Here is a 12,650-nt window from a genome sequence, read left to right as displayed (position 1 = left end):
TGTAAATCTGGGCCAAAATGTCTAAAGGATAGAGGCTTTTTATGTCATGTTCGATGAAGACCATGCAAATGACTCTAGTCGTACTGCAGAAGAGAGCACCATGTGCAGTTTCTTGCTTTGGGATGTAGTCTCCCACTCTCTGTCACCAACCCTCCGAGCAGGGTCGGAGCCGTTGCATTTCTGTGCCCAGGCTCGTTGGTCTAGGGGTATGATTCTCGCTTAGGGTGCGAGAGGTCCCAGGTTCAAATCCCGGACAAGCCCATTTTAGCGGAAAACAATCAAATCCTGCTCAAAATACACAACCCCTCAACATTTCTCATTCCACTCGAAGCATTGTTGCGCAAAACATATTTTTTGCCTCAGGCGAAAAATGGATTACAATGCCTTGGCTTCCTTCCTGCTTGCTCTCAGTGCGCCCTGTGTGATGATTTCACAGGCTCTCCTTCCTGGCATTTAGGCATCAGATATTTGTCTGTCTCTGCCCGCAGCTGTGGGATTTTTCAGGACGTCTGAGTGTATGCATGCTGGCTGACACCGCTGCAATTTTCACACTTACCCCTCGCATTCCAAGCAACTGCTGATAAAGTATAGAGGAAATCGTGCAAACATATGAGGGGAACTGTGCTCCTTCAGTCAAACCAGCAAGCTTGTTTCTGTAGTGTAGTGGTTATCACGTTCGCCTCACACGCGAAAGGTCCCCGGTTCGAGACCGGGCAGAAACACTTGGCAGCTGCAGCTTTTGTGTTTGCTCCCTAAAACCTCAGTCACTCTCAATGCACACTTAGACAGAAATGACCTTTAAAAACTTGTGACCTGTGTAAAACGTGCTTTACTATTGCAGGACGCTAAAAAGTTATCTGCATCCCTCGGTGGTCGTGCATGTGCATTGTTTCTTGTTCTGTTTTTTTTTTTTTTTCTTGGCCATGTTATATTGTGGGGCCTTTAAAGCTGTGACTTTGATAGGAACATTGCAAGCGGCAAAATCAACAAGTGCAGACTGAAGAGTCCGACCTGCACACTGTTTTGGCTGTCAGGATGGCCGAGTGGTCTAAGGCGCCAGACTCAAGAGAGCTTGATCTTCAGTGAAGCTGAGCCTTCTGGTCTCTTCATGGAGGCGTGGGTTCAAATCCCACTTCTGACAGGTGTATTTTCTTCCCTTAAATCTTGCTCTGCTTGCAGAGCCAGCTCCTCACACCACTATCTTTGGAAGCTGCTGTGGCATGTGAGGAGAAATCCACCAACCCATCGGCTGGGCCCTCAATCAAAATTCTGTGTATTACTGGAAGGGGCGTCTCAGGCACACCTTCTGTTAGAGCTGCACTTTATGACAGTAACTACCATGCTGGTTTCTACTTAAGCAGTTGATTCTATCGTTTGAAGTGAGGCTCTCCTGCCACCTTTTGGGCAAAGAAGACACTGCCCCTGCAACAACACAGGCAGACAAGCTCAAACTAGGTTTCTTGGTTAGGTGGGCGGAGCATATTGGCAATGGTGCCTCCTCATGACTTGCAATTTACATGAAGAAGACAGAGAGGCAGCTGGGAGTAGGCAGTACCCATGAACCCCTGAACACTGTCTTGCGACTAGCACACAATTCTGAAATGAGGCGGGGAAAGGAGGTGATTTCCCCATCAAGGGCCATTCCGGGAAATCAGCCACCCTGCGTCTCCCAGGTGAGTGTTTCAGGCCTATGAGCCACTAATATCGATCTCGCCTGATCGAGCGCTGATCGAGCAAGTGTGCTTGAATCCAAGAGGCATGCTCCTCTGGCTCAAGAGCTAGCAGGCCCTTCAGTGCTTCTGGTTGGGAAGTCTAAGGTGCAAGGGTCCATGACTTGCAGCGGGTTACAACTACCAGAAAGGGTCTGCTTTTCACATCAGTGCCCTAGTTCAGCTCACTGGCACAGGGCATTTTGACTACCTCTTGCCTTGCTAGAGACAAACAAAAAATCCTTGACAGAAAACATCAATTGCTATGGCACGCTTAGAGAGAGAGAGCCTCCAAATGGCCCTGCTTTTCGGAAAGACGCTTCAGAAGATGTTTCAAATGACTATGCAGCGGCAGTCTAGTTGGTATAGGGGTATGATTCTCGCTTCGGGTGTGAGAGGACCTCGGTTCAAATCCCAGACAAACCCCTACCTTTATAGGTTCAGTCTGTGTTTTAAACAGGAGTATTTATGCTTTTCACTCTTGTAAGATGTCATGTTGCAATGCAATACATGCTTTATACTGGCGTCGAGACGGTTCAGCATCATGAAGGTATGCGAGATTTCTTTGCAACTGCTTTTCTGTGCTGGAGCAGCAGTGCTCGTAGGAACATTAAATGCACAGTGCTTCTCCATGGTAATTTCGGGTCCAGTTCTGAAATCACCTCTTGGAATGAAAGTGATCCCAGTTCCTTTCTTCCAAGGGAAGAGATCGTGTTCCGGAAGGCTCAGCTTTGAGCGTCATGAACATTGGCCCTCATCCTTGCATCCCAGTCCAATGCATAGCCACATAAAGCAAGCAGGTGTGTCTGTTTCCATAGTGTGGTGGTTCCAGTACAATGCATAGCCACATGAAGCAAGCCGGCAAGTGTGTCTGTTTGTCTAGTGTAGTGGTTATCATGCGCACCTCACATGCGAAAGGTCCCTGGTTCTAGTCGCTGGGCTTTTTCACAGTATTTGCATTTCCTGCCTCACCTGACAGGCAAGCTGAGATAAAAGAGACTGTGTCTATCCCTCACCATCGTGAGGTACTACGCTCCTGGGGCATCTGTCACAGCTCACCAAGAGGAGTTGCGCCAGCTTACGGCAGTCAGTTGCTCACTGTTTGACATTTGCAATGAAGCCTGAGCCTACAGCATTCAAGCCAGCCAAGGAAGGAAGGTACGAGAGCGAAAATAGCTTTCCTGCCCTCACCAAGAACACACACCTTGAGCAAATAAAGTGCCAGACTTACAAGGCCCTATCGCCACCGGAGCATCACTTTTAGTGACGCCCCGGTGGCACTACGCACTGCGCGGTATTTACAAGATGGCGTTCAGCCACTTTTTGTGGCTTAACACCACCTTGTAAATACGGCCCCTTAGCACGCAGCGCGTTCCCTAGAAGGGGCGTGCAATGGGAGTTGTTGGGAGTGTGCCACAGCAACACCATAGCATTTTGATGCTGCTCCAGATTTAGGAGTTGGCGTAAATCTGCGTCAGCACCAAAATCCAACGCCATCCCAGGGGTGTCGTTAGAGTGGCGCACTGAGGAGAAATGTTTTCATTTCTCCTTGTTTTTGCTCTTTCTATGTGTGATGCATTCTGCAGCACACATAGAAGTAAGAGCAAATCACCATTGAAGATTTTTTTTTTGGGCAGGAAGGTGTCCCTTCCTGCACAAAAACAATTTCCCCCTCAACGCAGTCATCGTTGTACCATGGTGCAAGAACGGCTGCGTTGGCGCTCAGCAGCTAATTTAGAGCTGGCGCAGGGGGAAGCACAGGGGTGCGCTGTATTCTACTAAATACGGCGCTTCCCTGCATTTTGAAAATGACGGCGCGTGGGGCTTGCAAATTTGGCACAGCGTCGCGCTTAGTCATTTTCTTGTAAATCTGGGCCAAAATGTCTAAAGGATAGAGGCTTTTTATGTCATGTTCGATGAAGACCATGCAAATGACTCTAGTCGTACTGCAGAAGAGAGCACCATGTGCAGTTTCTTGCTTTGGGATGTAGTCTCCCACTCTCTGTCACCAACCCTCCGAGCAGGGTCGGAGCCGTTGCATTTCTGTGCCCAGGCTCGTTGGTCTAGGGGTATGATTCTCGCTTAGGGTGCGAGAGGTCCCAGGTTCAAATCCCGGACGAGCCCATTTTAGCGGAAAACAATCAAATCCTGCTCAAAATACACAACCCCTCAACATTTCTCATTCCACTCGAAGCATTGTTGCGCAAAACATATTTTTTGCCTCAGGCGAAAAATGGATTACAATGCCTTGGCTTCCTTCCTGCTTGCTCTCAGTGCGCCCTGTGTGATGATTTCACAGGCTCTCCTTCCTGGCATTTAGGCATCAGATATTTGTCTGTCTCTGCCCGCAGCTGTGGGATTTTTCAGGACGTCTGAGTGTATGCATGCTGGCTGACACCGCTGCAATTTTCACACTTACCCCTCGCATTCCGAGCAACTGCTGATAAAGTATAGAGGAAATCGTGCAAACATATGAGGGGAACTGTGCTCCTTCAGTCAAACCAGCAAGCTTGTTTCTGTAGTGTAGTGGTTATCACGTTCGCCTCACACGCGAAAGGTCCCCGGTTCGAGACCGGGCAGAAACACTTGGCAGCAGCAGCTTTTGTGTTTGCTCCCTAAAACCTCAGTCTCTCTCAATGCACACTTAGACAGAAATGACCTTTAAAAACTTGTGACCTGTGTAAAACGTGCTTTACTATTGCAGGACGCTAAAAAGTTATCTGCATCCCTCGGTGGTCGTGCATGTGCATTGTTTCTTGTTCTGTTTTTTTTTTTTTTTCTTGGCCATGTTATATTGTGGGGCCTTTAAAGCTGTGACTTTGATAGGAACATTGCAAGCGGCAAAATCAACAAGTGCAGACTGAAGAGTCCGACCTGCATACTGTTTTGGCTGTCAGGATGGCCGAGTGGTCTAAGGCGCCAGACTCAAGAGAGCTTGATCTTCAGTGAAGCTGATCCTTCTGGTCTCTTCATGGAGGCGTGGGTTCAAATCCCACTTCTGACAGGTGTATTTTCTTCCCTTAAATCTTGCTCTGCTTGCAGAGCCAGCTCCTCACACCACTATCTTTGGAAGCTGCTGTGGCATGTGAGGAGAAATCCACCAACCCATCGGCTGGGCCCTCAATCAAAATTCTGTGTATTACTGGAAGGGGCGTCTCAGGCACACCTTCTGTTAGAGCTGCACTTTATGACAGTAACTACCATGCTGGTTTCTACTTAAGCAGTTGATTCTATCGTTTGAAGTGAGGCTCTCCTGCCACCTTTTGGGCAAAGAAGACACTGCCCCTGCAACAACACAGGCAGACAAGCTCAAACTAGGTTTCTTGGTTAGGTGGGCGGAGCATATTGGCAATGGTGCCTCCTCGTGACTTGCAATTTACATGAAGAAGACAGAGAGGCAGCTGGGAGTAGGCAGTACCCATGAACCCCTGAACACTGTCTTGCGACTAGCACACAATTCTGAAATGAGGCGGGGGAAAGGAGGTGATTTCCCCATCAAGGGCCATTCCGGGAAATCAGCCACCCTGCGTCTCCCAGGTGAGTGTTTCAGGCCTATGAGCCACTAATATAAATCTCGCCTGATCGAGCGCTGATCGAGCAAGTGTGCTTGAATCCAAGAGGCATGCTCCTCTGGCTCAAGAGCTAGCAGGCCCTTCAGTGCTTCTGGTTGGGAAGTCTAAGGTGCAAGGGTCCATGACTTGCAGCGGGTTACAACTAACAGAAAGGGTCTGCTTTTCACATCAGTGCCCTAGTTCAGCTCACTGGCACAGGGCATTTTGACTACCTCTTGCCTTGCTAGAGACAAACAAAAAATCCTTGACAGAAAACATCAATTGCTATGGCACGCTTAGAGAGAGAGAGCCTCCAAATGGCCCTGCTTTTCGGAAAGACGCTTCAGAAGATGTTTCAAATGACTATGCAGCGGCAGTCTAGTTGGTATAGGGGTATGATTCTCGCTTCGGGTGTGAGAGGACCTCGGTTCAAATCCCGGACAAACCCCTACCTTTATAGGTTCAGTCTGTGTTTTAAACAGGAGTATTTCTGCTTTTCACTCTTGTAAGATGTCATGTTGCAATGCAATACATGCTTTATACTGGCGTTGAGACGGTTCAGCATCATGAAGGTATGCGAGATTTCTTTGCAACTGCTTTTCTGTGCTGGAGCAGCAGTGCTCGTAGGAACATTAAATGCACAGTGCTTCTCCATGGTAATTTCGGGTCCAGTTCTGAAATCACCTCTTGGAATGAAAGTGATCCCAGTTCCTTTCTTCCAAGGGAAGAGATCGTGTTCCGGAAGGCTCAGCTTTGAGCGTCATGAACATTGGCCCTCATCCTTGCATCCCAGTCCAATGCATAGCCACATAAAGCAAGCAGGTGTGTCTGTTTCCATAGTGTGGTGGTTCCAGTACAATGCATAGCCACATGAAGCAAGCCGCCAAGTGTGTCTGTTTGTCTAGTATAGTGGTTATCATGCGCACCTCACATGCGAAAGGTCCCTGGTTCGAGTCGCTGGGCTTTTTCACAGTATTTGCATTTCCTGCCTCACCTGACATGCAAGCTGAGATAAAAGAGACTGTGTCTATCCCTCACCATCGTGAGGTACTACGCTCCTGGGGCATCTGTCACAGCTCACCAAGAGGAGTTGCGCCAGCTTACGGCAGTCAGTTGCTCACTGTTTGACCTTTGCAATGAAGCCTGAGCCTACAGCATTCAAGCCAGCCAAGGAAGGAAGGTACGAGAGCGAAAATAGCTTTCCTGCCCTCACCAAGAACACACACCTTGAGCAAATAAAGTGCCAGACTTACAAGGTCCTATCGCCACCGGAGCATCACTTTTAGTGACGCCCCCGTGGCACTATGCACTGCGCGGTATTTACAAGATGGCGTTCAGCCACTTTTTGTGGCTTAACACCACCTTGTAAATACGGCCCCTTAGCACGCAGCGCGTTCCCTGGAAGGGGCGTGCAATGGGTGTTGTTGGGAGTGTGCCACAGCAACACCATAGCATTTTGATGCTGCTCCAGATTTAGGAGTTGGCATAAATCTGCGTCAGCACCAAAATCCAACGCCATCCCAGGGGTGTCGTTAGAGTGGCGCACTGAGGAGAAATGTTTTCATTTCTCCTTGTTTTTGCTCTTTCTATGTGTGATGCATTCTGCAGCACACATAGAAGTAAGAGCAAATCACCATTGAAGATTTTTTTTTTGGGCAGGAAGGTGTCCCTTCCTGCACAAAAACAATTTCCCCCTCAACGCAGTCATCCTTGTACCATGGTGCAAGAACGGCTGCGTTGGCGCTCAGCAGCTAATTTAGAGCTGGCGCAGGGGGAAGCACAGGGGTGCGCTGTATTCTACTAAATACGGCGCTTCCCTGCATTTTGAAAATGACGGCGCGTGGGGCTTGCAAATTTGGCACAGCGTCGCGCTTAGTCATTTTCTTGTAAATCTGGGCCAAAATGTCTAAAGGATAGAGGCTTTTTATGTCATGTTCGATGAAGACCATGCAAATGACTCTAGTCGTACTGCAGAAGACAGCACCATGTGCAGTTTCTTGCTTTGGGATGTAGTCTCCCACTCTCTGTCACCAACCCTCCGAGCAGGGTCGGAGCCGTTGCATTTCTGTGCCCAGGCTCGTTGGTCTAGGGGTATGATTCTCGCTTAGGGTGCGAGAGGTCCCAGGTTCAAATCCCGGACGAGCCCATTTTAGCGGAAAACAATCAAATCCTGCTCAAAATACACAACCCCTCAACATTTCTCATTCCACTCGAAGCATTGTTGCGCAAAACATATTTTTTGACTCAGGCGAAAAATGGATTACAATGCCTTGGCTTCCTTCCTGCTTGCTCTCAGTGCGCCCTGTGTGATGATTTCACAGGCTCTCCTTCCTGGCATTTAGGCATCAGATATTTGTCTGTCTCTGCCCGCAGCTGTGGGATTTTTCAGGACGTCTGAGTGTATGCATGCTGGCTGACACCGCTGCAATTTTCACACTTACCCCTCGCATTCCGAGCAACTGCTGATAAAGTATAGAGGAAATCGTGCAAACATATGAGGGGAACTGTGCTCCTTCAGTCAAACCAGCAAGCCTGTTTCTGTAGTGTAGTGGTTATCACGTTCGCCTCACACGCGAAAGGTCCCCGGTTCGAGACCGGGCAGAAACACTTGGCAGCAGCAGCTTTTGTGTTTGCTCCCTAAAACCTCAGTCTCTCTCAATGCACACTTAGACAGAAATGACCTTTAAAAACTTGTGACCTGTGTAAAACGTGCTTTACTATTGCAGGACGCTAAAAAGTTATCTGCATCCCTCGGTGGTCGTGCATGTGCATTGTTTCTTGTTCTGTTTTTTTTTTTTTTCTTGGCCATGTTATATTGTGGGGCCTTTAAAGCTGTGACTTTGATAGGAACATTGCAAGCGGCAAAATCAACAAGTGCAGACTGAAGAGTCCGACCTGCACACTGTTTTGGCTGTCAGGATGGCCGAGTGGTCTAAGGCGCCAGACTCAAGAGAGCTTGATCTTCAGTGAAGCTGAGCCTTCTGGTCTCTTCATGGAGGCGTGGGTTCAAATCCCACTTCTGACAGGTGTATTTTCTTCCTTTAAATCTTGCTCTGCTTGCAGAGCCAGCTCCTCACACCACTATCTTTGGAAGCTGCTGTGGCATGTGAGGAGAAATCCACCAACCCATCGGCTGGGCCCTCAATCAAAATTCTGTGTATTACTGGAAGGGGCGTCTCAGGCACACCTTCTGTTAGAGCTGCACTTTATGACAGTAACTACCATGCTGGTTTCTACTTAAGCAGTTGATTCTATCGTTTGAAGTGAGGCTCTCCTGCCACCTTTTGGGCAAAGAAGACACTGCCCCTGCAACAACACAGGCAGACAAGCTCAAACTAGGTTTCTTGGTTAGGTGGGCGGAGCATATTGGCAATGGTGCCTCCTCGTGACTTGCAATTTACATGAAGAAGACAGAGAGGCAGCTGGGAGTAGGCAGTACCCATGAACCCCTGAACACTGTCTTGCGACTAGCACACAATTCTGAAATGAGGCGGGGGAAAGGAGGTGATTTCCCCATCAAGGGCCATTCCGGGAAATCAGCCACCCTGCGTCTCCCAGGTGAGTGTTTCAGGCCTATGAGCCACTAATATAAATCTCGCCTGATCGAGCGCTGATCGAGCAAGTGTGCTTGAATCCAAGAGGCATGCTCCTCTGGCTCAAGAGCTAGCAGGCCCTTCAGTGCTTCTGGTTGGGAAGTCTAAGGTGCAAGGGTCCATGACTTGCAGCGGGTTACAACTACCAGAAAGGGTCTGCTTTTCACATCAGTGCCCTAGTTCAGCTCACTGGCACAGGGCATTTTGACTACCTCTTGCCTTGCTAGAGACAAACAAAAAATCCTTGACACAAAACATCAATTGCTATGGCACGCTTAGAGAGAGAGAGCCTCCAAATGGCCCTGCTTTTCGGAAAGACGCTTCAGAAGATGTTTCAAATGACTATGCAGCGGCAGTCTAGTTGGTATAGGGGTATGATTCTCGCTTCGGGTGTGAGAGGACCTCGGTTCAAATCCCAGACAAACCCCTACCTTTATAGGTTCAGTCTGTGTTTTAAACAGGAGTATTTCTGCTTTTCACTCTTGTAAGATGTCATGTTGCAATGCAATACATGCTTTATACTGGCGTCGAGACGGTTCAGCATCATGAAGGTATGCGAGATTTCTTTGCAACTGCTTTTCTGTGCTGGAGCAGCAGTGCTCGTAGGAACATTAAATGCACAGTGCTTCTCCATGGTAATTTCGGGTCCAGTTCTGAAATCACCTCTTGGAATGAAAGTGATCCCAGTTCCTTTCTTCCAAGGGAAGAGATCGTGTTCCGGAAGGCTCAGCTTTGAGCGTCATGAACATTGGCCCTCATCCTTGCATCCCAGTCCAATGCATAGCCACATAAAGCAAGCAGGTGTGTCTGTTTCCATAGTGTGGTGGTTCCAGTACAATGCATAGCCACATGAAGCAAGCCGGCAAGTGTGTCTGTTTGTCTAGTGTAGTGGTTATCATGCGCACCTCACATGCGAAAGGTCCCTGGTTCGAGTCGCTGGGCTTTTTCACAGTATTTGCATTGCCTGCCTCACCTGACAGGCAAGCTGAGATAAAAGAGACTGTGTCTATCCCTCACCATCGTGAGGTACTACGCTCCTGGGGCATCTGTCACAGCTCACCAAGAGGAGTTGCGCCAGCTTACGGCAGTCAGTTGCTCACTGTTTGACCTTTGCAATGAAGCCTGAGCCTACAGCATTCAAGCCAGCCAAGGAAGGAAGGTACGAGAGCGAAAATAGCTTTCCTGCCCTCACCAAGAACACACACCTTGAGCAAATAAAGTGCCAGACTTACAAGGCCCTATCGCCACCGGAGAATCACTTTTAGTGACGCCCCGGTGGCACTATGCACTGCGCGGTATTTACAAGATGGCGTTCAGCCACTTTTTGTGGCTTAACACCACCTTGTAAATACGGCCCCTTAGCATGCAGCGCGTTCCCTGGAAGGGGCGTGCAATGGGTGTTGTTGGGAGTGTGCCACAGCAACACCATAGCATTTTGATGCTGCTCCAGATTTAGGAGTTGGCGTAAATCTGCGTCAGCACCAAAATCCAACGCCATCCCAGGGGTGTCGTTAGAGTGGCGCACTGAGGAGAAATGTTTTCATTTCTCCTTGTTTTTGCTCTTTCTATGTGTGATGCATTCTGCAGCACACATAGAAGTAAGAGCAAATCACCATTGAAGATTTTTTTTTTGGGCAGGAAGGTGTCCCTTCCTGCACAAAACAATTTCCCCCTCAACGCAGTCATCCTTGTACCATGGTGCAAGAACGGCTGCGTTGGCGCTCAGCAGCTAATTTAGAGCTGGCGCAGGGGGAAGCACAGGGGTGCGCTGTATTCTACTAAATACGGCGCTTCCCTGCATTTTGAAAATGACGGCGCGTGGGGCTTGCAAATTTGGCACAGCGTCGCGCTTAGTCATTTTCTTGTAAATCTGGGCCAAAATGTCTAAAGGATAGAGGCTTTTTATGTCATGTTCGATGAAGACCATGCAAATGACTCTAGTCGTACTGCAGAAGACAGCACCATGTGCAGTTTCTTGCTTTGGGATGTAGTCTCCCACTCTCTGTCACCAACCCTCCGAGCAGGGTCGGAGCCGTTGCATTTCTGTGCCCAGGCTCGTTGGTCTAGGGGTATGATTCTCGCTTAGGGTGCGAGAGGTCCCAGGTTCAAATCCCGGACGAGCCCATTTTAGCGGAAAACAATCAAATCCTGCTCAAAATACACAACCCCTCAACATTTCTCATTCCACTCGAAGCATTGTTGCGCAAAACATATTTTTTGACTCAGGCGAAAAATGGATTACAATGCCTTGGCTTCCTTCCTGCTTGCTCTCAGTGCGCCCTGTGTGATGATTTCACAGGCTCTCCTTCCTGGCATTTAGGCATCAGATATTTGTCTGTCTCTGCCCGCAGCTGTGGGATTTTTCAGGACGTCTGAGTGTATGCATGCTGGCTGACACCGCTGCAATTTTCACACTTACCCCTCGCATTCCGAGCAACTGCTGATAAAGTATAGAGGAAATCGTGCAAACATATGAGGGGAACTGTGCTCCTTCAGTCAAACCAGCAAGCCTGTTTCTGTAGTGTAGTGGTTATCACGTTCGCCTCACACGCGAAAGGTCCCCGGTTCGAGACCGGGCAGAAACACTTGGCAGCAGCAGCTTTTGTGTTTGCTCCCTAAAACCTCAGTCTCTCTCAATGCACACTTAGACAGAAATGACCTTTAAAAACTTGTGACCTGTGTAAAACGTGCTTTACTATTGCAGGACGCTAAAAAGTTATCTGCATCCCTCGGTGGTCGTGCATGTGCATTGTTTCTTGTTCTGTTTTTTTTTTTTTTCTTGGCCATGTTATATTGTGGGGCCTTTAAAGCTGTGACTTTGATAGGAACATTGCAAGCGGCAAAATCAACAAGTGCAGACTGAAGAGTCCGACCTGCACACTGTTTTGGCTGTCAGGATGGCCGAGTGGTCTAAGGCGCCAGACTCAAGAGAGCTTGATCTTCAGTGAAGCTGAGCCTTCTGGTCTCTTCATGGAGGCGTGGGTTCAAATCCCACTTCTGACAGGTGTATTTTCTTCCCTTAAATCTTGCTCTGCTTGCAGAGCCAGCTCCTCACACCACTATCTTTGGAAGCTGCTGTGGCATGTGAGGAGAAATCCACCAACCCATCGGCTGGGCCCTCAATCAAAATTCTGTGTATTACTGGAAGGGGCGTCTCAGGCACACCTTCTGTTAGAGCTGCACTTTATGACAGTAACTACCATGCTGGTTTCTCCTTAAGCAGTTGATTCTATCGTTTGAAGTGAGGCTCTCCTGCCACCTTTTGGGCAAAGAAGACACTGCCCCTGCAACAACACAGGCAGACAAGCTCAAACTAGGTTTCTTGGTTAGGTGGGCGGAGCATATTGGCAATGGTGCCTCCTCGTGACTTGCAATTTACATGAAGAAGACAGAGAGGCAGCTGGGAGTAGGCAGTACCCATGAACCCCTGAACACTGTCTTGCGACTAGCACACAATTCTGAAATGAGGCGGGGGAAAGGAGGTGATTTCCCCATCAAGGGCCATTCCGGGAAATCAGCCACCCTGCGTCTCCCAGGTGAGTGTTTCAGGCCTATGAGCCACTAATATAAATCTCGCCTGATCGAGCGCTGATCGAGCAAGTGTGCTTGAATCCAAGAGGCATGCTCCTCTGGCTCAAGAGCTAGCAGGCCCTTCAGTGCTTCTGGTTGGGAAGTCTAAGGTGCAAGGGTCCATGACTTGCAGCGGGTTACAACTACCAGAAAGGGTCTGCTTTTCACATCAGTGCCCTAGTTCAGCTCACTGGCACAGGGCATTTTGACTACCTCTTGCCTTGCTA

At 48.8% G+C, this 12,650-nt stretch overlaps 11 non-coding genes across 11 annotated transcripts; all 11 read left to right on the top strand.

Annotated features, from left to right (window-relative positions):
* Nucleotides 1-649: 649 nt before the first annotated feature.
* On the top strand, nt 650-722 carry TRNAV-CAC (transfer RNA valine (anticodon CAC)). The gene has a single exon. It is a non-coding gene; the product is annotated as a tRNA-Val (tRNA).
* Nucleotides 723-1,029: 307 nt separating this feature from the next.
* On the top strand, nt 1,030-1,141 carry TRNAL-CAA (transfer RNA leucine (anticodon CAA)). Its single transcript has 2 exons — nt 1,030-1,067; nt 1,096-1,141. It is a non-coding gene; the product is annotated as a tRNA-Leu (tRNA).
* Nucleotides 1,142-3,761: 2,620 nt separating this feature from the next.
* On the top strand, nt 3,762-3,833 carry TRNAP-AGG (transfer RNA proline (anticodon AGG)). The gene has a single exon. It is a non-coding gene; the product is annotated as a tRNA-Pro (tRNA).
* Nucleotides 3,834-4,221: 388 nt separating this feature from the next.
* TRNAV-CAC (transfer RNA valine (anticodon CAC)) lies at nt 4,222-4,294 on the top strand. Its single transcript has one exon. It is a non-coding gene; the product is annotated as a tRNA-Val (tRNA).
* A 307-nt stretch (nt 4,295-4,601) lies between these two features.
* Nucleotides 4,602-4,713, top strand: TRNAL-CAA (transfer RNA leucine (anticodon CAA)). Its single transcript has 2 exons — nt 4,602-4,639; nt 4,668-4,713. It is a non-coding gene; the product is annotated as a tRNA-Leu (tRNA).
* A 2,621-nt stretch (nt 4,714-7,334) lies between these two features.
* On the top strand, nt 7,335-7,406 carry TRNAP-AGG (transfer RNA proline (anticodon AGG)). Its single transcript has one exon. It is a non-coding gene; the product is annotated as a tRNA-Pro (tRNA).
* A 388-nt stretch (nt 7,407-7,794) lies between these two features.
* Nucleotides 7,795-7,867, top strand: TRNAV-CAC (transfer RNA valine (anticodon CAC)). Its single transcript has one exon. It is a non-coding gene; the product is annotated as a tRNA-Val (tRNA).
* A 306-nt stretch (nt 7,868-8,173) lies between these two features.
* TRNAL-CAA (transfer RNA leucine (anticodon CAA)) lies at nt 8,174-8,285 on the top strand. Its single transcript has 2 exons — nt 8,174-8,211; nt 8,240-8,285. It is a non-coding gene; the product is annotated as a tRNA-Leu (tRNA).
* A 2,620-nt stretch (nt 8,286-10,905) lies between these two features.
* Nucleotides 10,906-10,977, top strand: TRNAP-AGG (transfer RNA proline (anticodon AGG)). The gene has a single exon. It is a non-coding gene; the product is annotated as a tRNA-Pro (tRNA).
* A 388-nt stretch (nt 10,978-11,365) lies between these two features.
* TRNAV-CAC (transfer RNA valine (anticodon CAC)) lies at nt 11,366-11,438 on the top strand. Its single transcript has one exon. It is a non-coding gene; the product is annotated as a tRNA-Val (tRNA).
* A 306-nt stretch (nt 11,439-11,744) lies between these two features.
* TRNAL-CAA (transfer RNA leucine (anticodon CAA)) lies at nt 11,745-11,856 on the top strand. Its single transcript has 2 exons — nt 11,745-11,782; nt 11,811-11,856. It is a non-coding gene; the product is annotated as a tRNA-Leu (tRNA).
* The last annotated feature ends 794 nt before the right edge of the window (nt 11,857-12,650 follow it).

Source organism: Pleurodeles waltl, chromosome 10 (genome assembly GCF_031143425.1).
Source record: "Pleurodeles waltl isolate 20211129_DDA chromosome 10, aPleWal1.hap1.20221129, whole genome shotgun sequence".
NCBI classification, from domain to species: domain Eukaryota; kingdom Metazoa; phylum Chordata; class Amphibia; order Caudata; family Salamandridae; genus Pleurodeles; species Pleurodeles waltl.
The sequence above is the reverse complement of the archived record's forward strand: the minus strand, read 5'-3'. Positions and strand labels throughout refer to the sequence as shown.